General features: G+C 40.7%; 3 long non-coding RNA genes across 3 annotated transcripts in view; all 3 read left to right on the top strand.

Annotated features, from left to right (window-relative positions):
• Positions 1–1,942: 1,942 nt before the first annotated feature.
• Positions 1,943–4,560, top strand: LOC111273613 (uncharacterized; the record flags this gene model as incomplete). The annotated part of the gene is given in 2 exon segments (XR_002687956.2): positions 1,943–2,005; positions 3,589–4,560. It is a non-coding gene; the product is annotated as an uncharacterized LOC111273613 (long non-coding RNA).
• A 365-nt stretch (positions 4,561–4,925) lies between these two features.
• Positions 4,926–17,965, top strand: part of LOC147753825 (uncharacterized) — a 26,691-nt gene continuing 13,651 nt past the window's right edge. The window contains exon 1 of the long non-coding RNA XR_015316014.1: positions 4,926–5,434. This is a non-coding gene — a long non-coding RNA (uncharacterized LOC147753825). The remainder of the gene's footprint in view (positions 5,435–17,965) is intronic.
• LOC147753826 (uncharacterized) lies at positions 10,194–13,789 on the top strand. The gene is made up of 2 exons (XR_015316013.1): positions 10,194–11,808; positions 12,634–13,789. It is a non-coding gene; the product is annotated as an uncharacterized LOC147753826 (long non-coding RNA).

The raw sequence follows: 17,965 nt of genomic DNA, 5'->3' as shown, positions 1-17,965 counted from the left end.
TAGATAGATATATAGATATATATACACTTACCCCTAACCACTTTTTTATGACCTGACCTGCTGTGGCTGTATATTCTTATTATTCTTGCAGATTTCGCTCGTCAGCAATATTCTAATTCCGTGAAAATAGCAGGAAAAAGCTGACCTTTGTCTTGGCTATCGTCACACTGATCAGTGACCTAACTGCAAGAGTTTTTGAGCTCTATTTGAAAGGAAAAGTCCGTACTTTGTCTGTTTGTGCATGCACTTTGGCTAGTATTGTTTCTTTAATGGGATCTTCAATAAGTCGGAAAAAATATGGTCAATTGCTTCGAGTCGGTGCGGCGCAACGGATGATTAACGGTCAAATTCATCTGCGTGTATGATACCGATATACGAATAGAAAATGAAAATTGGCTAGCCTTTAAAGTTGGCTACCGCGTTAAGGGGTAGCAAAGCAACTGCACCTGTGTTCTCTCTGTTCTGCTACGTAACAATTATGAACGCTTGCTGAATCAATCCTTCAAGTTGAATTACTATTGCCTAATATGCTAGGTTGAATGCTTTCCGTACTTTTTGCACACTTATGTTTATGTACAAACGTATCGCGCAATCTCATACGTAAAAACCGATTAACGTTACCTGATCGATTCATTTTAAGTTTCAAGTAGTCGAAATGCGTATATGTTCGATGTCTATACACCGGCAAATAGGACAAAAAATACAAACAAACATTTACAAATAACAGCATATCACAAAACGACCTAAGCTCCAAGTCGAAGAACTCTGGCAAAGACGACAAAATCATAGTAATAACCGGATCAAGCACTTTACTTTTCTTCAGTGTTGTTCATCTGATCGTCTTCGCGATTATCGATAAGCTATCAACGACGGAAAAGACATCCACTGACTGTGAAGTACGGAGTCTTGGCTTTTGTCAGTAAAACTAAAATCATTCCCAGCGTAAGACAACAGCCAACATTTTTAAGCGTTTATTTTTAAACGCGTATATATATATATATATATATATATACGCGTACGGGAAAAATCTTTTGAGAGAGCAACGCGGTCGATGTTTGGAGACTGCTTTGCGTAATTGCATCGTTATGATGAATGGTTTATGATGATTCATTTTAACTGTAATCGTTGGGATGGTTGAGATGGCGCTTTTCTTTTTAAAGGGACCTCGACGAGGAGTTTCGATACCGCATGAAGGACCTATTTAATCCCCTAATTACTGAACTGCGTCGTAACGTAGTGTATAGTACGTACTGTCAGGCCAACAAAACGTGCCCATAAATCCTTCATATGCCTGCAATGTTTTAAGAGTTTATTCACTCGTATCCTTATAAGATTTATTATCTTAGTCTACGCGCAAAGCTCTGGCTGATTAATGCTAGGGGGCTCGTCCCACGTATTGGAAATATAATTTTATAGAAAACAACTTAAAGTATTATGTGGAAAATTGATATTTTGGCGAAAGAGCGATTGTGAAGGCTTTCGTATAGGTGAATTCCTCCGTGCGTACCCAAAGAAGCCTAAAACAGTGCGGCTTACTTCTGTTACAAACTTTATTTATATTAGAATATATATATCAGAATCGTATATCCATAGCATTTGCTGTCTTACGTAATATACGCTATGTTTCTGCCTAAACTAAATATTCCTCACTGTGATCAATTAACAACTGCTGCTATTACATAAGTCGTGAAAACACAATAGACACTAGACCTTATTATACGGATCTTCTTGTTTCCATTACGATAAGCTGGCAAATTGAATCAGATTGCGAAAGTAAATTTCTCGATGAGACCTCAATTCGGGGGCACCTTTGGAACTCCAGCAGGGCAGGAGAGGATAAAGCGGTTTTTCAGCTGATCAGGTGAGGCAAAGATAGTTCAGACAACAACTGACACTTTATCGTAGGAACTAACTCTTTTCTCCTTTGGTCTTTTGTTGCTAGACAATTCCGACCGATTTACACGGTGAAGCGAAAGGAGAAAGCGCTGGCCGGAACGCAATGCTTGTGAGTTTTTCAGAAAATTAAGCAGACGACCGGGAGATTTTTCTACCTCACAACGATTATGTGGATGTTCCCTTTTCCTTTGCGCCCTCTTGCGGCTTTTTCACGTACGCACACTCATGCACTACAACATTGTGTCGTCTTAGAACTACAAATGCAACCGCAGTCTCGTCTAAAGCCAACTTTAGCATCAGGCCGAAGTTTATAGAGATGAGATTTTACTATATCCATATAAAACAAATGTCTTTTAGTTAAAGAAACGTACTCTTTCTCTAAGAAAACTACCAGTCTTGAAATTGGCAATGTGTGTTACACAATCTGTATGCTAGCTTTGTTTTAACTGTAAGGATACTTGTTTCATAAGTGTGTGTCTGCCTTTTACAAAGGTTAAAGCTTCGTTGTATTTCCCTGTTCATTAAACACCTGGTTCTTTCACATAGTTGTTTTATATACTTTCCCTATTCTTCCGCGATTTTTCGCACGAAAATAATTTACTTAACGATTATAATAGGACGAAGATAACCACCGAAATTCGAATTTTCGTAAAATTTCGCTATAACACGATTGCGTTCTTTTTTTTTCTAGTTCAAATGTCAAGTTAACTGGAATGTACTGTTATTATTATTGTTATTATCGAACGTTGATGCCCATTTAAATCTAATGTCTAGCTATGTTATCTAGCAGATGACTTGTGTTATTCTTGTTCAATTTATTTACTTATAATTTGAACGCATTCAAAATAGCCTATGTATGTTTGAAAAAAAAATGTCAAGCCAGCCTGTTCATTCGTCCTGATTTCTCAGATATTTTGGTTACTGTTCTAAAATCTGTGAAAATTACTTAGTACAGAAACTAACAACTTTGGCCGAATTTGCCATAAATCCACTTTGTTCAAGCATTAAATATATTATACCTCTCACTTTTAATGCAGTTGTTTGTAAAACTAAACTTATCAACCAAAGAACGGTAAAAATTGATTTGCAGTTATACTTGAGTTGAATTTAGTTCAGGCGTTCACTTGTTCAACTTTAACCCTTAGCTACTGAAATAGGGTAGAAAGGATATAAAAGAGGTCAAGTTTTCAGATCAGTAAGCGCCTTCAACGTTCTATTCTTCGGGATATGATATTCGGCGTCTCCGTTCCAGAGCAACCAATTTCATATTGTTTGAACACTAATTAAAAAATTATCACTGTGTAGGATTCAATTCATCTCGAATGTCCTAGCTCTCTTCATTTTTATTGTTTTGTAAAAAGAAAATGGAAAACATTTTGTTTCTGTCGACCTTTGAATTAACATTCTACAGTTTGGGATAACTTCTGTGAACGAAATACTAACTAAAACGTCGTTGCGGTATATATATATATATATATATATATATAATGTTAGGTTATTTCTATGGGTTTCCCCAAATTTTCGGCATCAAACATTGCCGATACTTGATCATGACTAAAATGGATCGGTTCAAAATGACGAATGATAATGAGATTTACTACATAAGGAATAGTAGTTTTCAAAGCTTGGAATAATTTCCCTGATTGAAAGATACATAGAATGAATCAATAGCTTTTTTTTTGTCTTTTTCAGACAGCTAACGGATGCATAAATCTGTAGACAGATGAAAAATTCCCACAGGGGTTAGATACAACTCAAAAGCGCAGACGCTAATCGGTTGGACACGACAGTTTGCTTGCATATTCAATAGTTTGATGTGTTCCATTGCGGTGACCGGCTGTGTCGATTCAGCTGAAAGTGGTAAGAACAATATAGGTAACAACAAAAACAGCAGTGCCCTATTGATCGGTGGCAAAGATATTCTTCGCATCAACAACAACAACAGCAGCAATGGTAATGCTGATGACGACAGTAGACAACAGAAAAGTCCTCACCGCTTTCTTCGTTCAACTGAACCAACAACGTCATTCGTGTATGAACCATTGAATGAGAAATGAAAGGCAAACGGCCGAATAGCGATCTGTTTTATGCAGAAATACAATGGATATATAATGCCAAGATGGTATAGGCCATGCTATCATCATCTTCATTGTTGCGCATGAGGATGAAAACTCTACGTTCTTAATCGCAAAGCATAGCTTGCATTATGGCTGACTTCAACTTGCGAAGATTACACAATCGATGTCATTGCTACCCACGCGAGCATTCAACGGCAGAATGATTGTTCGATTGATCCGGGTGAACAGACGAAGGGGTGACGTGGACTAGCACAGCAGCGCCATTCCGAGAAATTCGTTCGCGTCAAGGATTGTTGCGCTGACAACGCAGAGAACAACAGATTATAATGGCATGATTAGTCCGTATACTATACGAACAATATTAAAAAACAAAACCGGTACTACTGACTAAGTTATTACATCTGTCCTACTCTATGTGATCATTGTACCGCGTTTTTTCGTCGAATCTGGGCGCCTGAATACTATGTCTGTCATTTGTAATCTGTTAGTCCGTAGTTTTTTTAACTTCAATTATAATATAATTTAGTAATAATAATAAATTAATCAATTAAAAAAAATTAACATGCGGCATCGCCAAGCGGCGTGAGTCAGCTGTCCTTCTTACGAAAATTTCGTTTAAGTGATGGATTTGAAATGTACATTTAGGACAATTGTTTACCACCTTGATCTTTCCTACTGTGCAAATTTGTAAAATAGAGCAACGCGACCCTGGCAATGGTACAATGAATTAGTAATGTAGCATTATTAGTGGCACTCTTTGAGAACGTATTGGCCTCTCTAATACAGTCGTTTTCCATTCTTCATGCTACTCCCTTACCTAATTAAGGAGATAATGACTTGATTATTTCATTTGATCTCATAAACAGTCCTTCCTGCTAATTTTCGTAGTATTATTAACTAACGCAATACGACTGGAAATTCTACATTTTCCGTAGCCAGCTTACTAATTGGGCAAAGATAGTCGATACACGGTCGTTTTAGAGCGAACAAAGATGACTATGATGGCTACGACTGCCACTCGCTCGCTCGCTTGACGGTTACGGAAAAGGACGCAAAGACGGTGACGCCACCTTGTGATAACGACGCTTTTAGATTATCCTTATCCTACCGTTATTCTACTATTATCACTATTATTTTAGTCACGGGCAGTAACAACAGATTGAGGTAGTATATGGAACGAATTTAAGGGTGATAGTGCTGTAACGACGTCAATGATGACGGCGGCGACAAGAGCAACAACGGCGGCAATCAAGCAGATGCCATCAACGTCTCTCATTTGTTATTGTGTCTGCTGAGCGTGTATCTGCTCGCAGGGCGATCTTCGGCCACCGTTAGTTACGTGCACTGTTTATCTATCTGTGTTTTCGCTTGTCTTCCCGTCCATCCATCTGTCAATCCAACCGCGAGTAAGCACCTACTGGCATTCCCGTCGGTTGTCTTTCTAGCCGCTGGTTGCGAAGGTAGGTCCTCTCAGCCACTAGCCATCAAGCAGAAAATTGTATGTCTACTCCACTGCTGCTATAGCGAAACAACTACCGCAAAAATAACAGTAGTAGCTTCACAAGTGGCAGTGTATATACATCTAACTATGCTTTCATCCACGTATGTACGCGTAAAAGTTGTCGTGTGGTAGTGCTTTCGTCTTTCTGTTACTAATACGCAGATCAGGGCAAGGGGCAAATCTTTAAGTTGTCTTACGACAGTTGTTACTATTCTGTACAGTTACTGCGTCCGGCGAACAGTATTCGAGCAACCGCAAAGTACTATACAGTAACTGCAATACTAGCACTTGCCCCACTATTAACAATACTAACGGTGGTTAAAAACAAAGGGTAGGAAAAGCGTTATGCGCCCCAGCCGCTGTGGTTCTATAGAGCAGCGCGAAAAAGTTACCTAACAGCTCGTGATACCATCTACCGAATAGCAAGCATATTAGATTTCCTCACAGCATAAACAGCATAAATATATGCAGACCGATGGAACTATTTTTGCTCGACCGTTAATTACCCGATCAGAAAACTTCGGAACGCATTATGGGTAGTGAATAGTTGTTTAGAACATAAGCATGTAGCACGTACAGAAGCCCGACTATCAGTTGTGTCAAGCTCGAGCTTTTAACCAGACATTTACATTCTCGGACCTCACGACGCCCTTTGCCATCTTACTACGTAATGCTACTAACTAGCTTATTATCAGGACGTTGGTGGCATAATGTCTTAATAGCGTGGAACATGCTTCTATATTTGAGGGGGGAATACTCCGATTCTTGCATCTGTGGCGGACAGCCTGTTACCTTTTCATAAGTTATTACAAACTACGTTCCAGTTCTTTCTGATAAATGCTCCATTGTATATGGGAATTGTTAGCATGTTGACCGAAGCGTCAATAATTGACTTCAATTTCCTTTGTTACATATTGCTACCCGATTCCTTATCTTTCGTGGATTATTTTAACGGGATCGTTTAGAATTTTGCACGCTTCTTTCGGTGCCTATGAGTATTTGCGGTTCTCAATCCAGAATGCAGTCTAGTTAAACATACGCAACTTTTTGATATTGGGGCGACACTGTGACTTGGGCTTTATTCTTTTACAGACAATAACTATGTAACGTAGCCTGCACTTTTTTACGATCCATGCCTTTCGTTCACTCAAAAAAAATATATAAACAATATAAATTCATAGCGTGCCTCGTGTACATCTGGATGCGCCTTAAAATCGGCCTGTTTAAGGTAGCAATATTACTATCAATGGCAACGAATAAATCCCATACAACAACAGATATGCTAGGAAGCGCTCTACTTTCCCTCATTTATATAGCCTGTTCAACGATGAAACATATCCGAAATCTGCCTTCACATAATTAACGTATAAAGTTGGAAATGGTTTTTCTATTTCAATCATATCTCTTTGAGACCAGGCGTATATGCATATCATATTGTCATACTACTCAACTCGCTTAGGATAAACTTACCGATAACGTGTGTATTCATACAAGGAACATTGAAAGTCTATAGAATTGTCAAATGCCCATTTACAACAATTTTCCCCTGTAGCCGGATGTTTACCTTCTTAGCGTTTCACGCATATACGACAAAAAAATTTGCCTTATTGTTACATGTGGTAATCAGTACCATCCCAGACTGTGTGTTCCTGCCCCGAATCGGGTGAACGTGAACGAATCCCATTGTAGCCCGATTGTCTGCCTAAGTCCTGCCTTGCGCCTGATCTAGCAAGTGAATAACCATGCGAGCGGCCTCTGATGGCCAGATGGCGCGCAGATTAAAGCGCATGTAAACGTACGACAAACTCCCCAATCTGACAAGCGTTAGGACCAACAAACGAATGAAACATTATTCTAAGCTTACAGACAGAAGTTGACAAAAGTAACAGCAAAAGAAAAAGGAAGAGGCTACGAAACACGCCGCTACTGCTGCTGCTAAGAACTACGACTCTTACTGCAAGCAGAGCGACAATAACAGTAGCAGCCTACCTGCCAGCCAGCAGCGGCATCAGGGGCCATAGACAAGACACAGACGCAGTCCGCGTGGCTGGTGCCGACGGCCTCAGTTCCCGTTCTTTTCCTCGGACTCTAGCTATAGCTCGGACTAACTGAGGCTGTTGCAGCGGTGGCGGCGGCCGCCTGCCGATTCATCCCATCAATCATTAGCATTCCGTTGTCAGCCGATAGCAGCGGTGGAGCTGCTGTTGTTGCTCTCCGTTGCAGCGCGAGCCTTCATTGTAGACGCATTTGCACGTGCGTATTTCAGTGCGAAATACACGTTGATGATGGGTTGGCATGGATCTGCTCAGCTCCGAAAGAAGACCCCGAAGCCGCTACAAATGAACAGCAGTAGGGGCAGTGGGGTAGCGGATGCAGATACAGTAATATGAACGGAGTTCTGGGGCTGATGTCATTCGTACCGTTGCTGCCAGCGGGAACTAACAGACAAACGCGGAGAACGGAAGAGCGCGCGAGAAAGACCCTGTCCAAGCAGTACGGGAACTCCGCGTAGTGTGTGGTAAGAGCTGCTGCAGCGTCCCAGCAGCCAAACAAATAGCGCCGCTAGTCAGTCAGTCAGTCAATCAATGAGTCAGTCACTCGGTTCGTTGGTCGGTGATGTGACAACGGTGGGGGGACGAGAAGCAGCAGTCGACGCCATCGCTGCTACGTTCGTAATGCCATGGACGGACAAAAAAGCGAAAAGAAAGAAAGAGAAAATATGAGAAATAAAAGGTCCCCCCCTCCCCAACTACGATTCGTTCTCCACTATTTTCTTCCGCTTACGAAGCAGCTCGAAAGTCGAAAAGGACGCAAATGAAGTAGCGGCAATGGCAACGAAACAAGCGACCTGCCAGGCAGCTAGAAACGAAACTTATGACGTCGAACAGCTACAGACTGTCAACGAAGTACATTACGGTCCGGCGCAGACGACATCTTCGTGTTTCTCACAGCGCTGCGACACCAATAAAAGACGGACAGACTTAGGCGATAGTGGTCGCAAAAGCAGGAGAGCCGCTGTGATGAGGTCGAAACGTTGGTGAAGATCTGGCCTAATCGAATTACACCGGTTTGCCTCGTTTCAGATTTGAAATCTGTACAGTATTTGTTTCACGAGATGTTAATGACTTGAATTAGTAAGGGTTTTTATTCGAAATAGACTACGCACGATGTTGTCTTCAGCGTTTGCGCCTTTTCCATGTATGAGCTATGCTTAATTGCCATACACAGAATATCAAGTGAATTGATTTGATGTAGACCAGCAGATCCTTCGCGAAAATAGGCGAATGAAGAGATACACAGTAATGGTCAGCGAGGTACCATGCATCCCTGTACCACTAATAATAAAGGTCAATATGGCAATACAAGGATGTATTGATAGAAACAAGAAGCTGAAAGAGGGGTTTCCCCTATCTTCTAGAAGGTTGGCATCAGTGAAGGTGGTTTTGTAAAGAGTGGCTAGAAAGTTGTTAACTGAACGTTTGTATCCATGGTCAGCATGGAGCAGTCTGCAACAGCAGACATAGCCAGATAGGCAATAGCGCTCCTACAATATGAATTTTATAATACAGTCGTATATATGAAGTGTTGCGACCGTTCATAGGTGTTAGGTGTTGTTGGCGGCACGTTTTGGCGGGGCATTTAGCTAGTCAGCTATGGGATCATCTTCAGAGCTTACGAAGATTAGCGTTCAGATCATCCTTATTCGACCAATTAACAGATCTGTCAAATCGTCCAATATCGAATAGACTAGATAATGATAGTATCAACTCATGTTGACGCACTCACACGCCAAAAACGATTGGTAAATGTTGTGAGTTCGACGGAAACAGGCATTTTGCTACAGAGTGAAGATGCTATAGCCTCCTCTAACGTTTGTAAACAAATCTTTAACCGATCGTTGTGAGCCCTGCTAGAGTCACAAATGCGAGAGCATAGCGACTTGGGAAAGAGCAATGTGGAGAAAGGACACATGAAAGAGTCTCGAGATGAAAGCCCGCTAGATCGCTCTCTGCTTCCGAGAGATACGAACACCAAAAGTAGCGGCCACTTAACTGGGTCTGCGATCAAGCAACAGGAGAAAGACAAGGCGGCATCGATTTTCGAACAGTCGATATATACTCACGCGGCCAATAATAGTCGAAGTACCGCACATCATAATAGCGGAATACTGAAAAAGGAATTATACTCAGGGACACTACGCGACCACCGTAAGGCAGTGATAGCATTTGACAGACGACTAAATGACGCTAACTAAATCGAAAGGCAAACGAATCTTTGCACACAAATCACCTGGAAAACATGTATCCAGCGGGAAAATCTGCACGAGCAAGCGGGCGAAATACAGAGAATCTTGCTGGGTTTTCAACGGCGTGTAGTGAACAAAAAATGTTTCTTACACACTATGGGGCTGATCTGATTCGAACTGATATCAAGGATCGCTTTACCATACACATATCCATATCCATCGGAAAGCTTCGAAAAGCGATTGATTGTCTACATTTTTTCCTGTCCTCTATAAGGCCACAGGGCTACAAGGTAATCCAGTGAGTATCGGCGAACAGGCCAACTATATTGTCACTTATACGATAGCTTTTACTGTAATACTTCTGAATTGTGTTTGTGGTCTTCGGCCTTGATCGCTGGCTTTACCTTGAAGTACCTGGACATTCATTTTGGTTGTGTTTTCGAACAGTTTTCCCAGCATCGCTTACCCTTTTATTTACTCCTGGCTGTAGCATGTTGTTAGAGATGCCGTAGCGGTAGTAGTCGACGAGTCGATGCCGTTGTGGGGATCCCTTCTTGACGACCTTCGTTTATTATATACATATGTACAGCGTACGGCGAAACCAGCAAATCACTTCGCTTCAGTCGGTGCTGCCGCTGGTTGAGCAGCTGCCTATAGCTACAGGTCAGGTATCCAGCCACAATGAAAACATGTTTAGTTGTGAGTAATATAATGTTCCATTTCGAAAGTAATTTTTTCACACAGTAAATTTGTCACGTCAAATTTTTGTTTTGTCGCTCATGTATGTGACCACTTTCGTGACTATCGATTTCGGCGATTTGTTCGCAACAGCGGTATAACGAAATTAGCACACGTTTTGGCAGCTTTGCCCCGCAGAATGCACAGACTGGCAGCGAAAGAAATGGCCGCAGCTGGACTTCTGCACCGTACGACGCTGCTGGTGTAGCAGCGTTCGACTGCTGTTGGGGGTTGCACAAAGGCACAGCGAATGTGCTGTGCGTCCTTCAAGTCCTTGTACGACTTTTTTTTTATTTCGTCACCCAGCCAGAAACTGCTTTCCATAAACGAGATCACTTTAAAAATGCTTCTCACATGGGCACTCGTCTTATATTTTTGCAATGCAGAATCTGTCTAAAACTACACCTCGTCGTTTTTTCGATTTTTTCCTTTTTTTGTAGTCAACAACAGCAGCGCTAACGATTCAGCGGTACACTACAGCATTTTGTTAACAGTGAGTGAAGCATGTTGCCCGATTCGTTCAGAGTCGACTACTGCGAGCCTATTTCGAGACTTCTTAACCCAGTTCAGCTCGCCGACAAGCGCTGTTGGACTGCTTCGTCACTTTGACAACTTTTGGCTGTAGCTTGAATACGGCTTGTTCGACTTCGTTGCTGTGCCACCCTCACAACATGCAACTTCATCTAATTGGGGTGTTTCAACACGAAACGACACGGCAGAACTCTTCGCTTACTATTGCCTTTGCAGCACATGTTCGCTTCTAATCTCGTCGATGCTTACCACTTCGATCATTTGCTAGTATGATTATTATTGCTATGTGTGTGCCGCTACGCTAATTGTAGGCAACCTCACGTAAGAGCACTGGCTTGGGGTACTCTCGTACTACTAATTGACACTGGTTACACTGTATTGTATGAGCAGGCCGATGCTACAGGTAAAGACCTACAGCTAAAGACCCAGATCGACAGTGGCCGTCGCTACTCAAATAGTCGGACTTTTTCACAATGTCAGCAACAGCAGTCAGCGGCAGGGCAGACCATGCAGTATTAGATGATGCCTGATCGAACGGTCCAACGACGCCTCAGCGCAGATCTGAACTGAGCGGCAGCAGGACATCCTCTCCTTCGTGTGTTTCTTCTCTAGTCGAAACTGCCTCGCCGGTGCTGCTGCTCCTGTCCGAACTTTATTGTTGTCGGTTGCCCGCCGTCGGTGCGGCGCTGGTAGCGACCCCTAGAGGTGCTCCGAGCAAACAGCAACCGTAGATTTGAAGTTAACCGGGCTTCATGCTCAAAGATGTCGTTCTGGGAGACAGGACACACTGCGCAAGCACGACAATACCGGCGATACAGGTACACAGCATAACACTGCCTACTAGGCAACGACTTAGGGTGGGCAGAACACAAGCAACAGGTGGTGACAGTAGACCCGCTAATTTTATAGCCTGCCTAACTAAGGATTAAACATGCTGGCCAATGCATGTATGCATAGATAACGAAATAATAAGTTTGCCTCTAGGACAGTGAGTTACGCCTACAAGGCCAGAACATATAGGTTTACAGGAAGTTATATTGTAGGTTCACTAATCACTCCGAAGCATCTTAGACCATGGGCTAAGAATGGGTCAAGTGCTTCTACTCTCGATGTGAGCCGGTTTGGCAAAATTCGTTGTCACGTTGTTACACACTCGATTGTAGTAACGTCTAGATTTGAAACCGGTCCCTACAATAGCATGTTTTTTCAATACGAGGCATCGGCACTCAAAACGATAGCCGCCAAGAGAAACCAGTTTATTGTTGTCGTCTTATGTTATTTCCGGACCTCGAATCGAACCCCGGTCTCCCGCATGACAGGCGGGGATACTAACCACGAGGACCTTGGTGATGTCACCTTAAATAGATTGTCAGGTGCACACGTGTTCGCATGCTGAAGGAATTTCGTGTATTGACTACGTTGCTCCCTTTGTTATGGCTTTTTAATTTGTTCAACATACAAGGCCTTTAGGAATATGTCGAGATCGATTCAGGTGAACCAATTAGTTGGACCTCGCCCTGTTTGATCGCTGAAATTTATTACATAATTAAGCCTAACTTATACCTGTTAAACTGCTTATATCTGAAGTCTTCTCATGAACGTATTATTATACTTCCAAATTGATTTTTCATTTTTCTTTTCAGAAGGTATTTCATATTTATACTGAATGCATATAAGCCTTATGGGGCAGCGGTTATCTTGCGGTACAGTTGCTCACGGAGCTTTCGAGCGATTCGAGTAGAAACACACCAACAATAAAGCCTCTGGTCTTGCTTGCAAAAATAACTCTGTCAAGATTGACCGATTAGTTGTAGGGCTGGGCCTTAGTATCGAACGGTCTCGACCATCAAACAAGCGTTTAGTGACTACGTATGTCATTCGCTGACGAATTAAAATTGGCGAGCCATCAAAGACAATAACAGCGTCGTTCTTAGTTTCCTTGCATTGTTACTTCAACCAGATCGGCAACAAATGCCTACTTCGATGCTTCGTAGAGTGCCTATAGGGTTTGAAAACAGTCATCCATCTACTCCGTTGTTTACGTTTTACTGCTGTTGTTATGTTTGCCAACTTTTAAGGAGGACAATGGATTTGTATGTTTATAAATGATCCGATTAGGTTCTACGGTTGTTAGAGACCTAGTACTATTATCGATTGGAATCTCCGTCCATTTATTAACAGTTGGGCCATGTATCAACGAAATACGAAGCACCTGTCTCAAGAAGCAAAGGGCCATCGGCTAAGTTAAAAGGCAGTTAGGAACATCACTGAACACTATTTTTGAATAAATTTTATTTTATTTATGAACCAAATAAAGATTTAGTATATTTGTCATGCAGGACGTGTCTGACATTGACCCGACGCTGCTTTTGTAAATGAGCCAAATATCGCTTTTAAGACCATCTTAATCATGACTAATCGGATAGCGCTTGAAAAATTTTATTTGGAATTAACATTGACGATATGTAATACTTGAGGGGTCGTAAACAGAGAAAATATATAGAGAAAAGGAGTAAATATATTAAATGTCGCTTGATGTTTTTGCCAATCTCCGTCCTTTCGCAATGCTAGATTAAAAGTTATTCCAGGCTAAAGTGACGTTTTGTTCGTGCTGTACCTTGATTTCGTGCTGGGAGCCAGCCGTCTGATGATAAGCCTAACGGCGACACCAAATGTTAGGCTAAAAAACTCGGAATATGGAGTAAGGCTGAGATAATAAAAAGAGGGCCTAAACGGCGTCTCTGACATATAAGATGTGAGTAACTGAAACGTAAATAAAATGGGAACAGAGAAAACAGAGGGACGGTCTGTATCAATTTTTTTTAATTATGAAGGGTTTTGATACATTGTCTTTCAATTAAAGCATCGAGACTCTAGGCTTGTCGATTGACGTAGATTTTCATGACTGACTAGTTTAACCTGAGTACCTATTTCATTTTTGTGAAAGATCTTCAAGCTGTAGACGCCAACGGTTAGATTAAAAAGCAAGCCCCTCTGGCTATGCGTGCAGATTAAGAACCATGACGGACAAAAATAAGATTGGACAGTTGATAGCGTAAAGTCGCTGTTTGAGAAAAATTTCGCAGTACAGAATACGAGGTTCTGCAGTCGCCCGCCTAAGGAGGGGATGAGATGGCAAGAACTACCCCTGCACAGGCGCATATCTTACATTTTGATTTCAATCATGAAACATATTTGGAGAGAAATTGTGGTATCCCTCTGGTAGTCGCTAATGTAAGAGTGCTAGGTTTGACTAAAATAGATGTAGTCAGCAGTCTGTTATGACGGTAGGTTTCGTCTTGTTAAGGAGCTACTTCCATAAAATTGTCATATTATAAATCGATATTAGAAAATTAATATGTTTTAGAAATCATAAATTATTTTTTGGAAAGTGCTTTTCCCCGATTGTGTTCCGGGCTATGTTTTATAATGTGTCAGCAGAAATATAACTTAAATGCTTTTCTTTGGAGTTAGTCTGATGGTATTAAGAATGATAGAAAACTATAGTTTTTACTGGAAGATAGTGAACATGAGAATTTGAAACGCAGGTTAAAATGTTATATTTCAACTTTGTTAGCTGAAATAGCTTATTTCCCTATTAAGTTATTTTAGCTATCTATTTGAAAGAATTTAAGAGAAAAAGCAGAATCAAATGAACATTGTGTAAAAAAAGTTACTTAAAATGGTCGTTGACTAAGGCACGGGTCCTAACCTTTAACATATTTACGCACCAGCCAAAATTGTACGCTATTTCAATTTGCTATACTAAATTTAACTTAATTTATATTAGTTAGCGAGTACGTGGTTTGCGTCAAAAGTATAATATTCAATGGCATTGAGGTCATCAAGTTCTCTATGCAGAGAGGTATAGAAATAGCAAACTTTTACGTTAAGTGTCACACCGAACCCTCTCAACTGGCATATCCATACTGACCGAAATTTGCTGTTCGTGCCGGAGCTGTATGTATATCTTGGTAAAAGTATTGTCTTAAAATGAAATTTTTCTAGTTCCATGAAAAGAATTTAAATGTACTTCATTTACTTGACAGAATCCTTTTATAGAATAGCAACTAGCGGCATTAAGGCTGCCGTAATGGCTTTGCAGCATCGATTACTGCAACAGTTTATTCTTACAACAGTTATGAGTAAGTAGGGCATGATGGCTCAAAATGTAACACCGCTCAACCCATGTTAGAACTTGTTTCTTAGTACTAAAAATTTGTACTCTGTCGTTCGAATCCGGCCACTGTGTATAACATATTTAGACACTAAAGCTAAAACCCGATAGGATCTCGTTCTTTTTCGCCTTCATTTAAAATCGCATTGTCGCAGGTAACGCGGTTAAGGTGACGTCACAACACGAAGTTCACAAAAACTAAGAGATCATGAAGAAAACTGAACGAGTTACGAGCTTCGTTTTTTGTTAAGTATTCGACCGAACTCCAAGCTATTGTGGAACAGCTCTGAGTAACCATGAAGGGTTAACATCTTCCAACGCTGGGAGAGTTAATTTTTTTTTTAATTTGTGTAGATAGCCTCAGAAGTAATGTAAACAAGTTAGCACTTTTTGAGGACACTAGATGTTTCCTTATATATGTGGTGTGAATTCGATAAAATCTAGTATTTTTGGGTATTTTTGTCTCAACTGAACGTTTCTGGTGGTGACAGTTAAAAAGTTTTAAAGCATTTTTCGTTCTAGTAGAAAACGCATGGAGCACCTTGTTACAACCAAAAACAACGTTGGCTTAGTTGTCAACGCTGATTGTAATTAGTGATCACGATCTGTTCGAAAATTTATAGTTTGTCCAATGGAAGCTTTTATATAGCTATCATAACAAATCGAAACAATTAAACAGTCCGATTGTCTAAAAGTCTCGGACGAAGACCTTTTGGAACTCAATATGGCCATGAACCGCAGCCATATTGAGTTCCGATGCGCGTGACCATAATTCAAACATATCATTATGGCTACCAGTAGCAATCCATTCAAAAACTAAATATTGATTTATCAAGTGCGTTGTTCGGCTGATCGAATTTAACGCATCTCGTATAAGCTAGAGCAGTTGTATCTGCGTGGAACATTAATTTCAGTGCAGAAATGCAATATCAATAAAAAAAATAGCACACTGATGTCATAGATACAAAGATAGATCGTGCAGTGTAGAACTCATATAGGTGCTAGCCTTCTATGATCACCTATATAGGATGCCATCATTGGTTCTATTAAAAAAGATTTCAACAAGCCAATTAAGATACATCGAGCCCAGCTGTATACAACGAAATTTGTTCTTCTAATATCAGTGTTTAGTTTTTTTTTCAGTTCTTTTGGTTCACGTGAACATGTTTTTAGCTTTCAATATTTATAGTTTAATATAAGACATAATAAATTTACTTGTACATAGAGGCCATCCGCACAGGTCACGAAAACTGGAAACGCCGTTTCGCCTTAAACGACTTGTCTTAAGGCAAAACACAGTAATTATAAAGCTATCAAAAGTTGAACTATATCGGGCACAGCATTTTCTATGTGTTTGCAAGTAAATTTCTTTTAAGGTCCCAGGTTTTTGGGGGGTCGATGCCGTGCAGCTGTTTGTTGATGAGTATGCCTATTGGGCTAAAGGGATCGGCGTCAGTTCGCTTAGTAATTGAAAGAACTGTGTTAGTAATTAGCGAATTTGAGAAGTTATCTATATTGAACTTCATATGTCACTCAGTTGCCTGTAAGTCACTCAAATATTTTTGTATACCGGATTTGTGTAAATCTACAGATCAGCTTAGACTTTATACAGATACTGAAGAGAACTTCGATAATAGCATGCCTAATGGATCTGTAACGTCTTCAGCCGATACACCACTTTCCTTACAATAATCAAGACTTACAGCTTAACTTAGAGATAAATCCTGCGTAATCAATGCTTGATGGAATAATTGTTCGCCTAGAAACCACTGAATTATCTGTTGCTATACCTCAGTGCTTTGTGAGCCATACGGTGCAGAAAAAACTTTTGATCACCTCCATTAAATACGCTGACATAGCAGGGCCAAAAATTTCAAATGTCCCTATTTTTAGCTTCTTTTTCATTAGCGTATTCTCGTGCATAATATCCGTTGCGTGACAAACGGGATTTGATCCTGGATTTGGGCTTTAAAGATGAATGTTTCTGGTAAAACGGGGCTGCGTTATTGAAGTGTCTTCTATTTCGTTTTTCGCTGCGATCACAATACTGCACAAACACCTTAAAATATTTGTGTCGGATATGGTAAGATCTCTATCATTGAAAGGATATTTCGGAGGCGATTTACTGAGTTTAACGTCGGAGTCTTGGGCCTGTAGGATGCACCTCGGTCAGAAGAACCTTTTTTTTTGGTCTTTGAAGAAAAGTATTCAAAAAACAACTAGTGAATCTGGCCGAAAAGATGAATTGTTTATGAAACTATCAGCAGCCATCTACATTATGTTAAAAAGTAGGGGACTAGGTGCCTTATAAGATGCGTGAAGAGCACAAGGAAGCACGGCATCTCTTCTCCTTTAAGCATATTGCCCGAAACTATACACGGCCGCAATGATAAGCTTCCACCAAAAAAAACTGTTACAGATGACTAAAAATATCTTTACGTCAATATGAGACAAAGAGGAAAATCGGTGACTACAGAAGACACGTTCAATCCGGAAAACAACTATGATTTGCGTTTCGAACGACTGCCAGAATTTTATACACGGAGAAATGCTCAGGGAAAATAAAAAAGTCGACAATGACGCATATACGGCTCACTTACATCGAGTGAACGAGGCGCTGAAACAGAGAAAAAACCAGATTGACAAGACAAGGTCATGTCTCTTGACATTCATGCCAGACCACGCATGGCGAAGGTGATTCAAGTCAGTGTATACTTTGATAAAAGGGTCCTTTGCACTGATTATGTTCCCCAGACTGATTCGCCTTTTCTGATCTTTGACAAATAATAAGTTTGTAA

Source organism: Varroa jacobsoni, unplaced genomic scaffold (genome assembly GCF_002532875.2).
Source record: "Varroa jacobsoni isolate VJ856 unplaced genomic scaffold, vjacob_1.0 scaffold_202, whole genome shotgun sequence".
Taxonomy (NCBI): domain Eukaryota; kingdom Metazoa; phylum Arthropoda; class Arachnida; order Mesostigmata; family Varroidae; genus Varroa; species Varroa jacobsoni.
The sequence above is the reverse complement of the archived record's forward strand: the minus strand, read 5'-3'. Positions and strand labels throughout refer to the sequence as shown.